General features: G+C 49.1%; 1 protein-coding gene across 1 annotated transcript in view; it reads right to left on the bottom strand.

Annotated features, from left to right (window-relative positions):
- The window catches only part of RAMP1 (receptor activity modifying protein 1), a 91,024-nt gene that overhangs the window by 76,116 nt on the left and 513 nt on the right, over positions 1-14,395 (bottom strand). The gene's annotated exons all lie outside the window — the stretch shown is intronic.

Raw genomic sequence — 14,395 nt, 5'->3', positions numbered from 1 at the left:
GGCTTCCTTTAAGTCCAGAAAAATCTTTGCTTCTTCAGGAAGCCTTCTCCAACACCCCTGACCCCAGGGCCTCCCTCTGTTCAGATTTCCCATAGATCCCATTGTAGAGCTTGTCTGTACATCTTTGTTGTGCATGCATGTATCCCCTCTGTTAGACTGTAAGCCCCTTGAGGGTAGGGGCTGTCTTTTGACTCTTTTTGTATCCCTGGAGCTTAGCACAGCCCATAAGAAGCCCTTCGTAAATATTTACTGGCTCTCCGAACTTAATAAACATAGAATTTATTCACTGTTTAATCACAATTTAGGCATTGAATTCAATCCCATTTTTTTTTTTTTTGAAGAGAAGAGCGGTGCCTTTTGCCCCAGGCCACACAGTTCTAAGTGGCCATGGCTGAAGTCGGGTTTTGGGGCTCTAAGGTGCTTTTTCCTGGGTCTATAATGTTCTGCCCTTTGATGAATCTGGGCCATAACAAGTGATGATGTGAGAAATGTACTGAGACCCACAGGCGAGGTTTGCCGAATGGTTCTCCAAGCCCAGGATGAGAGGTCCAGTGGCTTCCCTGGGGCAGCCTGGGACACAAGGAGATGAGCGAAGGAGGAGGGCAGGGCGAGGGAGATGCTGGTTCCCAGATCCAAGCAGCATTGTTTCCTGTTCTCTGATTCCTTTATAACTTCTTCCCATCCCACCCAAACCTGCCAGTCCAGTGCCCTTCATCCCTTTGCAGTCCAGTAGATGTCTCTGACCAAAAGCTTTGGCAATCTTCAGTCCTCAGCTAGCTGTGCATAAGCTGGCTTAAGGGGCGGCCCAGCTCCAGCTGCAGCTATGGGACAAAGCCCGCAGAAGACCCAGCAGGGGGGCCCAGAAAGAAGCCCACCCAACGTCCTACATACTCACGAATGGCTTTCCGACTCCCAGCCACTTCCAAAAGGGCAAACCATCAGATGTTCTTCCCCAAAGTCTTCCCTTTCATTCCTAATTTCCAATTTACATGCTTCTATGGGCAAGGCCAAAGCTGGGCAGATGACCAGTCTTGAACGGGCTGAGAAAATCCTTCTTGTCTCCAGAGTTTTCCACAAATAAGTTAAAAAGGGAAATATCTAAAAGTGCCGAGACAAATTTTAACAATTATAATAATAAATAAAATCTGATAAAAGAGAAGAGAGAGTCAAGTAAAACTCTCCAATCCAGGGCCACTTTCTGACACCATATATGCTGCTCTGAGCCCAGAGTCTTGCATTTCTAGGAAGAGGAGGAAGAGGAGGAGGAGGAGGAAGAGGAGGAAGAGGAAGAAGAAAGAAGAGGAAGAGGAAGGAGGAAAAGGGGGAGGAGCGGGAAGCATGTTTCATTATCTACTCTCCCAGGCCAAGTCAAGTCTGCAGTAGGAAGGTGTTTAGACCTGGGTCCTTGGCTCAGCAAGTGAGTCTCTGGCAGACTCTGGCATGACCCCAGCCTGATTCACATCAACCAGAGTTTGGGAGACTCCAAGTATGCTTCCATTTGCAGTGATGGAGAGAGGGAAGTTGTTGGCTTTTATTAGAGAATCGGGAAGGATGACATTGTCCATCTACTCCTGGTCCTGCCGATTTCTCAGGTCTGAGGTTCAAAGAAGCTTGGCTGTGACCATCTCAGAGAGGGCTGCCCAAACCAGGACAATGCTGGACGCTTGTTTTCTGAGGTTCTCAAATCCCAAGTATCTTCTAGGGTTCCATCCAAGAAGGGAGCTTGAGGTTTGGTCTTGAGTCTACACTACTCTTCCCTTGGATGATTCTAGGTGGTAAGTGACAACATCATCTAAAGATCAATTGGAGTAAATGTGGATGTGTAGCCTGGAGGAGAGAATGATGAAGAGGGAGGGACAGAAGGGGGTGGGCTGCGCTGGGTCACAAGAAAAGCTGGCACTTGGTTAGAGGGATCTGACTCCATTCTGGCCCCCGAGGGTAGAATAAAGCAGCAATGGAGGAAGGGGGGAGGCGAAGAATCAGATCCAGGCTTGAAGTCGGGAGGCACTTCCTGACAGGGGGAGCCATCCCACTGTGGGCTGGGGCAGCAGGGTCTCCCCTCAGCTGAGGGCACTAAGCAAAGGCTGCTGGGACACTGGCTGGCCTCTCCAAGGGAGATCCTTATGCCAATACAGGTGGAATAAATGGTCTCTAACGTCTTTTCCAGATCAGTAGTTCTGAGATTCCCAGGAACATGGTCAGAGAACACCTTCACCTCCCTCATAGCCAGGTGAGGAAACTGAGGTCAGAGAGAAGTAACTATCCAAGGCAATGCTGGACACACATGGGATCCCTTATTTTTCAGAGGAGGAAACCGAGGCTCGGGGAGGTCAGAGGACACCCAGAGTCATGCAGGGAGTAAGTGGCAGAGCTGGGGTGGTACCCAAGCTTGTGGGTCTGGGAATGGAAGCTGTGACCAGCCCATGTGGCAGAAAAGGAAAAGGAGGCTCAGAGAGCTCAGTGACTCCCCTGGAATCTGAAATCAGATACTTAACACTTACTAGCTGTGTGACCTTGGGCAAGTCACTTAACTCCAATTGCCCTGCCCTCCCCCCTCCAAAAAGCAAAAAAAAAAAAAAAGAATGCCAAATTTGTGTTTGGAGTCCTGGGTTCAAATCTCTGCTCTGCCACTTAGCAGGTCCTCTGCTTCCAAACCCAGGGCTCTTCTGGGTCATCCCCAAGTCCCGCAAGGTCTGTGACTAAGGCTGAGCCAGGCTTCACCAGATGTGGAGAGGAGAGCTCAGCCGTGCTGCCCCCTGGCATCCTGGGGATATGGATGGCACAGAGGGCCGGCCCCCCAGCTGCACACCCTGCTCAAGCTTTTTCTTTGTTCAGGTGTTGAAGACCAACCTCCACGACCAAAACAGAGGAATCCCTTCCTTCTCAGTAACTCTGAGGGCTGCCAATGAGCCTCGAAACCACCGAGTCCATGAAAGGTGATCGCTTGCCCTTCCGGTCCCATCCCCGAGACCTGGAGATGGAACTGAACACTCCCCTTCTCTTTGACAACAACTGGCCCAAGATGAGCAGTGCTGGGTGCCAGAAGGGGAAGGATGAAGGGGCCACAGAGAAGGAGGCAGTGTGGTGTGCAAGAAAGACCACCAGGTTTGGAGTCAGCAGAACTAGGTTAGAAATCCAATCTGTGTAATCCCAGGTGAGGTGTTCAACCCCTCTGGGCCTCAGTTCCCTCACCTGTAAAATGGGAAGGTTGGACTAGATGACCTGTAAGAGGCAGCGAGGTGGTACAGGGGACACAGTTCTGAATCTAGAGTTAGGAAGACTTGAGTTCAAATCCAGTCCCAGGCACTTACTAGCTGTGTGACCCTGGGCAAGTCACTTAACCCTGTTTGCCTCAGTTTCCTCATCTGTAAAATAGGGGTGCTAACAACAGCGCCTACCTCCCAGGATTATTGTGAGGATCAAATGAGACATTTGTGAAGCTTTGGCCTGCAACAGACACTGAATAAATGCTCGTTTTCTTCCTTCCTCCTCCAAGTCTGTGATCCTCTGTCCTTAGGGCCTCATCCCTCCCTTCCTCCTTGCTATCAGGGGCCAGTTTTTTGGATGAGAAGTGTGCTTGGGGACTTTGAAGTGGGAAAGTTTAAGAAGGAGGGAGACTGAGATCCACGGAACAGAAGGCTCTTCCTTATGTCACCCAGGTCCCAGGAACAGAAATCCAGTGGGGGAAAGGAGAGGAGGCCTCTTTTCCTTCCAGAAAGGCATTCTCTTTTGAACCTCACAACTGCCCTGGAAAGGGGTTACAGTGGCTATTATTATCCCATTTTGCAGATGAGGAAACTGAGGGTCAGAGAAATGTCTTGTCCAGGCTCACAGAGTTAGGAAGTGTCAGAGGCAGGATTCAAACTCAGGTCTCACTAGACTCCCCAGTGTCACCAAGCTGCTTCTCCATCACCCTATCCCCCATTATCTCAGCTGAACATAGATAGCATTGCCATAGTCACAAAGCTCCCTCCCCTGGACCACCCTTTGCTGACCGGGACAGGCTGGCCCTACACTGCAGGCCCTGAGGCCAAAACAGGGCCTTGACTATCTGGAGCCCTCACTCCATTCCCAAGGTAGGGGGGTCACCTCTACGGCACAACATGGGAAGCATCGAGGGAGGCAAGACCAGCAGAGTCCATGGGTGAACCTAAGGGATGGGGGGCAGGGAGCGAAGAAAGAGACCAAGTAATGCCCAAGTTGGGCTTCTGGTCAGTCTATGCCTCCTCCTTCCACTTTCTGAGGCTGCAAACAGCAGCTCCATCAGGCCCACACAGCTCTGTCCTTAATCAGCCAGGATTTGAAGGCTGCAATAAGAAAGATGCTGAAATAAAAACATTGCAGGAAAAAATATTTTCCTCCATCACGAAGCTTTATTATATCACGATGAATCACCCCTGGCTTGTTACAATGTGATCACAATTCCTCTGTTGACATAATCCCTTCCTGTACCCCCACCTCACATCCTAAGAAGGCACAGACACAAGGGACCACTGAGTCACTCCCATTTGATGGGATGCAGCTGTGAGGGGTCAGAGCACTCTGTGTGTGCACGTATGTGCATACGTGTATGAACATGTGTGTGCATAGATGTATGTGTACACACGTGTGTGCATGAATACGCACACGTGCACACATGCACGTGCATGAATATGTATGTGCACGCACATGTGTGCCCCACCAAACCACAAGCAGTCAGCCTTGATCGTGCCTCTCCCTCCTTCCTTCCAAGTGGGTCTGCAGGCAGGTGGAAGCTGCTCTTTTAGTTACCAAGCTGCCCGCCCTCCGAGGCCAACACTCCGCTCCCTCGGCTGCTGTTCAGAGAGCAGACTTCCCCGTCTTGGTATAATTCCCAGGAGAGCCAAACACACTCTCCGACTTTCTGAAGTACCCTTCATCTACCAGGATGCGAGGGGCTTCATAGTACAGAGTCACTCATCTTGCTAGGCCTTGCGAGGGAGGAAGGTGGCAAGGACTGATCCTGTGCCCTGATAAACTTGGCTGGAAACAGGGAGGCTGCAGAGATGCAGCCTTGCCCGGACCCAGCAGCCCTGGGGGGTGCCCGGACCTAGTCTTCTTCAGGGCTGTCCCAGCTCTGCCACCAACTGGCTGAGTCATCCCAGAACCAGCTGTGACTCAGTTTCCTTTTGCAAACTGGAAGAGAACGAGGCCCACCCAGGGGCCTCCGAGCTATCAGGGAGGTCACAGCGGGAGTGATTGAGACTTGAGATCAGGTCTTTAGAATCTAGGTCTAGTGTCCTTGAGAACACTGACAGACGTATGGGATGGCAGGCTTCCACCCCTTCACTAAGGCTGCACCAGGCAGTTGGCCGGGAGCTAGGAATACAGCCCACCCAAGCACAGAGTCCCTTCCCTCAAAGAGCTTATGTTTGGGGGTTAAAGCAGAGATGAATAAAGACAAAGCAGGCACGAGGTCATTGGGAGGGTGTGGGGTGGGGGGCACAAGGAGGTGCCATCTGACAGAAGCCAGGAAGCCCCAAGGCAGAGTGGAGGGGGGGCATTCCAGGCCTGGGCACTGGCTGCACAGAAGCAGAGGCCAGGTCGGGGCCAACAGCCTTTCTCACTGTCCCCACCGTCCTTGTCCACTTTTTACTACGAGGCTTCCTTTGTGGGGCTGTTCCTGTGAATGCACACGTGGTAGACAAAACAGGCCCACCAAGGCCCAGAATAGCTTCCGGGTCAGTGACAGTCTCCAGAGCCACCTCCATGCAAGGTGCCAGAGCTAGCCAAGAGCAAGGGTGTGCTATCATGCAAACGTTTGTTTTATTAATCCTATTATCAACGACTGAAGGAGCGGGACCCAGGGAGAGAGTTAAGGAATTGGAATATTACACGGATCTTTGGATCATAAATGTTATTAACTGGCTAAGGGATTGATGCATGAGATTTAGAAATCACCTAGAAATTACCCAAGGCAGTATGGATACCAGAAGGTTCCTGAATCTTCCTGATAGAGGACCTGAGTTTGAATCCTGCCTCTGCTATCTGTTCCCTGCAGCCTTGGGTAAATCCCTTCTCTCGTCTGGGTCTCAGCTCTTCACCCATAAAATGAAGGAGATGAGAGGCAGTTTGGGACACTGGAAAGAGGGTTAGATTCTCCAAGACAATCCCAAAAGACTCGCGATGGAAAATGCTGACCACATCCACAGAAAGGCCTGCGGAGTCTGGACGTAGACTGAAGCAGATGAATTTCACTTGGTTTTTTCTTCCTCGTGGCTTTTCCCTTTTGTTGTGATTCTTCTTTCACAACATGACTAATGTGGAAATGTGTTTAACATGATTGTGCATGGATAAACTATATCCGATCGCTTGCCATCTTGGAGAGGAAGGAGGAGAGGAGGGAGAAAAATTTGGAATTCAAAATCTTATAAAAAAGAATGTTGAAAAACTATCTTTGGGTGGCCAGGTAGCACAGCGAGTAAGAGCACCGGCTCCAGTGTTGGGATGACCTGGATCAAATCCGGGCTCAGATACTCAGCACCACACCCAGAAATAACTGGCTGTGTAACCTTGACCAAGTTACTTAACCCCGATTGCTTAAAAAAAAACAACTATCTTTACATGTAATTGAAAAACAAATATAAATTTAAAGTGGTAACAAAAAAAAAGAAAAGAAAAACAAATAAAATACTATTAAGGAAAATAAAATGGAAAAGATTATTGGATTTGAAATAAAAGGCTCTGGGTTTAAATCCTAGCTCTGTCCATCTGTGTGACTCTGGGCAAATCACCAGATGAGCTCTGAGGTCCCTTCAGGTCCTATAGCTGTTTGTAGAGTCAGACTCTCTACTCCATGACCAGTTTTGGTTCTTCCCAGCCCAGCCCTGTCCCCTCCCTCCTTCCAGTTCCATTTCTACTAGAAGGGAAGTTCATCTATGGGACAAGTGTCTACCCCCTTTGCCCACCTACGGTGAGAAGGTGGGGGCTGCAATCGTCAAGTTAAAGTGGACAAACATTCATCTTGATGGGAGATGTATAGAAGGTCCATTTACCCTAGGAAACGTGGGTCATGCTATACTTGACCCATCATCCTCTGCTTCTGTTAGATGTCAGAAACATGGCAATACCTCAGTGCCCAATGCCTGCCCCATTTCCACCCCAAGTCCCAAAGACTTCTTAATTGAAAAGCAGACAAGCAATAAGCAGAAATCCAAAGGAACAAACATGGCGGGATGACAGACCGACATTGACATAGTGCTCTTAGGCTGCCAAGTACGTTACAGCCATCATTTCATTTCATCTTCACAATAACTGACTGTAGGTCATCATTTCCATTTTATGGGAAGGAACTGAGGCTCAGAGAGGTTGAGGATTTGCCCATGGTCTCACAGCTAGGAAATTCTGGAAGTTGAAATTGAACCCTGGACCAGCAGATGCTGGTCATTTAGGATTATGGATTTAGAACTCAAAGGGACCTCAGAGGCCACCAAGTCAACCCCCTCTCCCCATTTTACAGATTGGGAAGCTAGAGCTCATGAGATATGACTTGATTTGCCTGAGGTCACTCAGTATGGGTCAGAAGTGGGATTTGAACCCAGATCCTCAGATTTTATGCAAAGTCAGGGCTGTTTCTACCATCCCACACTCAAAGGACTCAGACTTATTTTGTTTGGTTCTAGAGGGAAGCTGCAGTGAGCCCAATTTAGATCAGATGAAAGGAAATGCTTGACAACTGGAATTCTTGACAATTTTTGACAATTGGAATTGTCCCAGCATGGACTGAGCCACTGTGGGGAGGAGTCCCAGAAAAGCGCAAGACCCTCGGCTGGGCGTGTTTGTATGGGAGCCAGAAGTGTTCTGGTATGGGGACAGGCTGAAGTCCCATCTCATGCTGAGATTCTCTGAAAAAGTCTGGTTGTTTGCTTCCAGGAAATGGCTTTTAGTACACTGACCACATAGGGGAACAATGCTACAAATGGTCAATGGGGGGCTCCCAAGTGACAAAGTCAAATGGAGTGGTTGGCTGCTGGGACAGAGCATGTTTGGACCACCTCAGATGAGGACATGATTCCTAGAAGGTAAAGGGATGTGCTCTAGATTGAGCAGGAAAAGCCGACACCCAAAGAAGTCTTTGCCAGTAGACTTCGAGTTAGAATTTGGGGGTTCAAGAATGATCAGAACCAGGTGCATTTCCACCAGGTAGGGTCAAAGTCTAAAGTTAAGGTCAGGTTGGTGTTAAGGTCTCTCAGTGTGAGATAAAAAGGATCAGAAAAAGGCCAAATGGGTGTGAACAACTGCTTCCCATGTGCTGACTGCCTCCTTTTAATCTTTGGAGAGAGCCTAGTGGCCAAAGGCAGCCAGAATTTAATAATCAATTAGATTTCTATGGTGCCTTATGTTCTTAAAGCCCTTTATACACATCATCCCATTTTCTTCTCCCAACTCTGTTGCTAGTACATCTATCATAATCTACCTTGTACCAAAGAGAAAGCTCCAAGGGGTGAGGGACTTTCTGAAGGCCTGGTTTTGATATCTTTATGTTTATGTTTATAAACTGTTTATGCTCAAGGCTTTCACTGAGAGCTTTCTAATTTCCATCTTTCTCTTTGTTTTTTTTTTTTTTCCTATTTCTCACTTTCTGACTCTCTCCCCTTTGATGGCAGTTTCCCAGCCTCCTCCCATGCTGGAGGACTCAAGATTCACCAACTTTGGTCTCTACTCAAGTGACCTTTAGGGGATGGAACTGGCCCCAGTTAGTGCAGTTGGAAGTAAATTTTAGCAAGGACATGAATGAGTTTGAGAATGTCTAGAGGAGGGTAAAGGGCCTAGAGTTCATTTACTCTGTGCCAGGCACTGTAGAAGAAATGGAAGCTTAGATTCTAATTCAGGAAGAGAACACAAAAAAGGGAGCTGGGAATTCTTGGATTCCCCTGTGGATCTAGGCCATAGGAAATGGGGATGCTTACCCTGGAGAAAAGAAGGCAGAAGAGAGATAGAGGTAAGGGGGGCAGATTTTTCCCAGGCACCCGGGAAAAGGTTAGGAGAGGGTAAATGGAATACCATGTAGTGGGAACACAACTAAGCCAGCAAACGACCATTTTGTGAAAACAAGAGACAGCAGCTTGATTTGGGAGGGAGGAAAAAGAAATCCATAGGAGAAACATTCTAGAGAAAACATGCATGCCCGTAGATCGCTGGGAGATGCCGATTTTGCACATCTCCCAGGACTGAGAGCCAGAATCCATGTTGGCATCCTTTATGGAGTATCACCTCTCAGGGTGGGCACCTCTCTTCTTTGGCATCCTCTCAATCACCCCCTCCCAACCACTGCTGACCAAAGCTAAGCTCTCAGGTGGTTGGGCCATCCCTAGGAGACAGTCAGCTCAGGCTGGGGGAAGGTTCTAGCCAGCAACCTCACTCTGAGTAAGCAGCATCATCCTGACTGAGAGCCAGAGACTTTCTTTGCAAACAAGCTGTTGGAAGGAGGACTTGGGCCCAAGCATCAGCTTGGCTGTTTTAATCAATTTCCAGGAAATGAATTTTTCAGGGGTTTGGGATGGAGAGCATCCATGGCAGGCAGGGTTTCTGTTCCCAGACGCTGCTGCCTCATCCATCCCCAAGGAGGATCGCCAGCAGTGAGAGGACACCAAAAGTCAGGGTCAAAAGCAGACAAAGACCCCCTTAGCCAGAGGGAAGCAAAAGTGCCAGGCTCAATTCTGGGTCAGAGTTCTCCTGAAAGCAAAACCAACACCTTTTATATAATCTGGGGGAAAAGAGACATCGTGTGTGTGTGTGTGTGTGTGTGTGTGTGTGTGTGTAGACCACCTTGACTTAGAAGCAAAGCCTCACAGAGTAATTTTGGCTCAGTAACTGCAACACTGGGACTCACCCCTGCTATATATTTCTTGTGTGACCGTCACCTTTCTGGGCCTCAATTTCCTCCTTTGTAAAATAAATGTTTGGCAAGCTTGGACCTAAAGAAGGTCTGAGATGATACCTCCCTCTCTTCTTTGTAGAAGTGTAGGGGAGGGAGAGCATGGAGGTGGGGGGTGGGTAAGAGAATCTGTGGGTCTTATGGAACCCTGTAAATGACTTGTGGATAGAGTACTGGACTGGGAGTCTGCAAGAATTTGGTTAAAACCATGCCTAAGACTGTTACTAGCTGTGACACCTTGGGTAAGTCACTGATCCTCTCTAAGGCTCAGTTTCCTCTTCTGCAAAATGAGTTCATACCTCACTAGATGTCTCCTAAGGCCCCTCCCAATGTGAATGTAGAACCACATGCACTACTGGACCATGAATTTGTCTCCCCTCCCCAGCACTTTCTTTTTCATTCTATTACAAGGAGGAGAGATGGGATCAGAAGATATTGGGAAGAGGAAGAAAAAAAGAGCCATCAATAAGCCTTCGGTTAAAGTGAGCGATTTACATTGAGTGGATTCTAACTCTATCTTCAAGCTCTATCATCATCATTTTAAAAACAAATGCGCTTTTGGATGATGTCATGCCATCTCTCCAGCCTCAGTTTCCTCATTTGTAAATTTGGAACATGAATATTTGTGAGAGGCAGCATTTAAGTAGATAGAGAGTGAGCTTTGGAGGCAGGAAGATGACCTAGGTTCAAGCTGTGTGACTCTGGGTCAGACCCTTAAAACCTTGGTGGCCAAGATGCCTCTCAATAATAGTTAATCATTGTATGGATAGGTGGTGGATCTGTATTAGTGAAGGGAGTTTCCACACTGGGAGTCCAATATAGCAAGTGAAATCACAATCAAATAGCTAAAGAAATATTTGTGTTATTATTGTCAGCTGTGTCCAACTCTTTGTGACCCCATTTGGGGTTTTCTTGGCAAAGACACAAATGGTTTTCCATTTCCTTCTCCAGCTCATTTTATAGATGAGGGAATGGAGGCAAACATGGTGAAGTGACTTGTCCATGGTCACACAGCTAGTAACTGATACCAGATTTGAACTCAGGAAGATGTGTCTTGCTGACTCCAGGCTTGGCACGTTCTCCACTGTAGTGCCTCCTAGCTGTATTCCATGAAACATTGTAACCCTACAATTTGCCCATCTATTAAACTGTCCTAATCATAGCACCTCCCTCCTTAATCTAATAAGATCATTTAAGTAAAGAGCTTTGAGAACCTTAAGTCCTATTAAAATGTAAGCTATTGTGGTGTGCGTGTGTGAGTGTTTGTGCAAAGCTGTGAATTCACTGGTGTCTGAAGAGAAAACTCCCTGGGCTGATGTAGACCAGTCAGAACTCACCTCAATTTCTGGTCTTAGACAGTTGACTAGGACATGCAGAGGCTGGGAAATAGCAACAGAGACTGGACCAGGGATTTCACAAGTATAGGGAGATCCCAAGTGAGGAAATTCCTTCTACCCATGCAGGTCAGCACCTTCCCTGCAAATTACAGACTTGGGCCCACATCTAACTGCTGATATCAGGATGAAAGGCACCAATGGATGAATGGCAACTCCTTGAGGGCAGGGACTGCTTCATTCTATCTTGGTATCCACAGAGCCCAGCCCAGTGCCAGGCAAATTCTAGGTGGCATTCAAGCATTCATTAAATAAGTGCCTGTATGCGGCACATTCTACTGGGGAAGAATTCAGAAGACAATTCCAGGCCAAAAAACACAATCCATCTTTGCTCTCAAGGAGCTCACATTTGAAAATACATTGAAGTGAATCAAAGCCCTGTTCTACATGTGAGGAATCTGAAACTCAGAGACAGGACACAGAACTTGAGGGTCACGTTCATTCTGAAGTGGAATCTCACTGAGCTTGCTGGCTCCTCTCTTTTCTATCTTACTTTCCAAGAAGAGCCTGGGTGCTAAATATTGGCAAGGACCACAGGGTAGGATGAAAGGACCCTAAGGGGGGAGGGGGGGGAGAAAGAGAAGCAATCTCTGTTTAAACCAGAGGTGGGGAACCTGCTTTGAGTCTACACATGGCCCTCTAGGCCTTCCAATGCAGTCCTTTGACTGAATCCAAACTTCACAGAACAAATCTCCTTAATAAAAGGATTTGTTCTATAAAACTTGGACTCAGTCAAAAGGCTGCACCCAAGGACCTAGAAGGCCACAAGTGGCCTCAAGGCTGAAGGTTCCCCACCCCTGGTAAACAAAGGACAATTAACCTTAAAGAATTCTTTTTTTGGGGGGGACACAATTTATTCTCATTAAGTTTTCTTTGGGGGGGCTTTGAGTTGGAGAGGCTGTTTCATTTGCATAGGAAATTCCCACCCCCACGGAAAGGACCTCTACTGACTGTGTTCCCCCTCTTTCCCCTCCAGCTTCCACATTCTCAATATAGCCAGGCCCGCCCCATTTTCTGGGCTTGAGGCAGGACCCAAGGGGACCCTCTTGTTCAAACACAGATGGATGGGCTGGCCAATCCTGCATCCCACAGACAGAAGAGCAGATCGGCCTGGAATGCTCAAGGCAGAGGGGAGCTGCCACGTGGAAGATTTAACATAGCTTAACCCCATTTACAAATGGATGCCTGTTGGATGGAGAAACTGAGCCTGAGAGAAGTGACCCAGAGGATGCTGGCAAACCCTCCCTGACGTCCTGGCCAGCCCCCTCTCTGGCTGCTGGTGGAGAAGGCTCCACCCACAACGCCTCCACGACAGTGGCAACAGTGGCAACAGTGGCCGGGGTATCAGCCACCGCCGCCGTGGCTACCCGGTGCGCCGTGGCTACCCGGTGCGCCGCAGCGCAGGCTATCCGGAGCATCATCGCTAGCATCCCTGAATCACCGTCCTCCAACCAGCGAAGGGCCGCCTGGTCTTTGCCACGCCCAGCTACTCCAGGGGGCCCTCTACAGACAGCTCCACAGCCCAGTCTCCACCCCGACTATCGCCCACTGGATGCAGGAGCTCTGAAATCAAGGTCTACCAACCCATTAAGGGCAGCTTGGACCCCTCCCTGCCCAGCTGCTCCAAGAGGGCCCCTCCCGACAGCCCCACAGAAGCCCGGGCAACCCGAGGGCTCCCTAAGCAGCCCACAAGCACCCGCTGGACTTAGGGTCCGCACACAGCGCGCCGCTCCACAGCCTGTTCGGAAGGAGCCGAGCTGACCCTGGGAATATTCCTGCCCAACTTGGTCCTCTTGTATCCCACCTGACACATCTGTCTCCCTCCTTCCCATCCATGTCTTAGAAAGGAGCACTGATAATCCCATCCTCTCTGCCCCCCCTCCCCCCATAATGTGTTATTTCTTTTTTTGGTCCTATTACAAAAAAAAAAAAAAAGGCTTAAGGATTGGGTGTTGAATTGAGGTCCTGCCCCAAAGAGTACCAGCCAGGCATTGCAAAAGCAAACACACAGGCCCTGCCCTCAAGGAGTTTACTGGGGCTGGGGGTAGGGGGAGAGGGACACACCTTGTAAGAGCATTAGTCCAATACATGGTTCTTTGATTATTTGAGCCTGGAGAATCAGACCAGTAGGGAAGGGGCATAGCACTGAGGTTTTCCTTTCTTCATGAATTTTTTCCCCCATCGTAGATCTGGCTCCTTTCCTTCTCGCCACCTCTCTCACCCCTCCCACCCGAGAAAACAAAGAAAAATAGAGCTTCTGTTACAGGCCGGTAGAGTCGACCCAAAGCATTTCTCCTCCTGGCCACATCCAGACTTCTTTGGCAGGTCTGGGGGTCTAGGGCCCCCATTTCAGAATCATAGTGAGTTGAAAACGATTGATTTCAGTTAGAAATAAATGAAAATAAAGACGTCATTCCTCCCCCCCCCCCCATCTAAATTCATGGACCTCCTGAAATCTCTCTCCAGAGCCTTTGGAGGCCTGAGGACCCCAGGGTGGGAAATGCTGCTTTCCTGGGAACTCTAAGTAGGTCAGCTGGCCCAAATGTATGGAGTGCTTGAAGAGGGTAACGAGAAACTCGCCAGGAAAGGTAGATTGGAGCCAGACTGGGGAGGGCTTACCATGTCACATCTGGCTGCAGCTGTTTCAGCCAGACCTGGGTTAAGCCCTTTGTAAAATGGGGTGGTGGGGTTTCTGTTGTCCAGTTTAAGAAGCCGAACTCAAGCCGGGGTTGCCCGTTTGGCTAGGGCCTTTGAGGCCAAGATCCACCCAAGCCCCGGAGCTGGCGATAATGGCACCAGAATTATGGAGGGGGAGTGTGTGAAGCCCTGGAGGAAGGAGTCAGGGGAAGGTCTTCCCCACCCCCACCCCCAGGAAGGAGAATTAGACTCAGGTGCAATCACAAGAGCGAGAGGAGGGAAAGGAGGAAAGAGAGGGCGGAAAGGAAGGGGAGGGAGTAGCCCAGGCCACATATAGCCCAACATTTGCCCACTCCTCAGCTCAGTTCAAGGCTGCCCAGACCGCTGGAGGAGGGTGGGAGGGAGGGCAAACTCCCGTTTGCAAATGGGAAATGCTTCTGGTTTCCAAGGCGCTTTGCACCTCCCCCCC

The sequence above is a fragment of the Petaurus breviceps genome, unplaced genomic scaffold (assembly GCF_028583685.1).
Source record: "Petaurus breviceps papuanus isolate PSGF00001 unplaced genomic scaffold, PetGlider_PUasm1.0 567, whole genome shotgun sequence".
NCBI lineage: Eukaryota > Metazoa > Chordata > Mammalia > Diprotodontia > Petauridae > Petaurus > Petaurus breviceps.
Note: the sequence above shows the minus strand (reverse complement) of the source record. Positions and strands in the feature narration are given on the sequence as shown.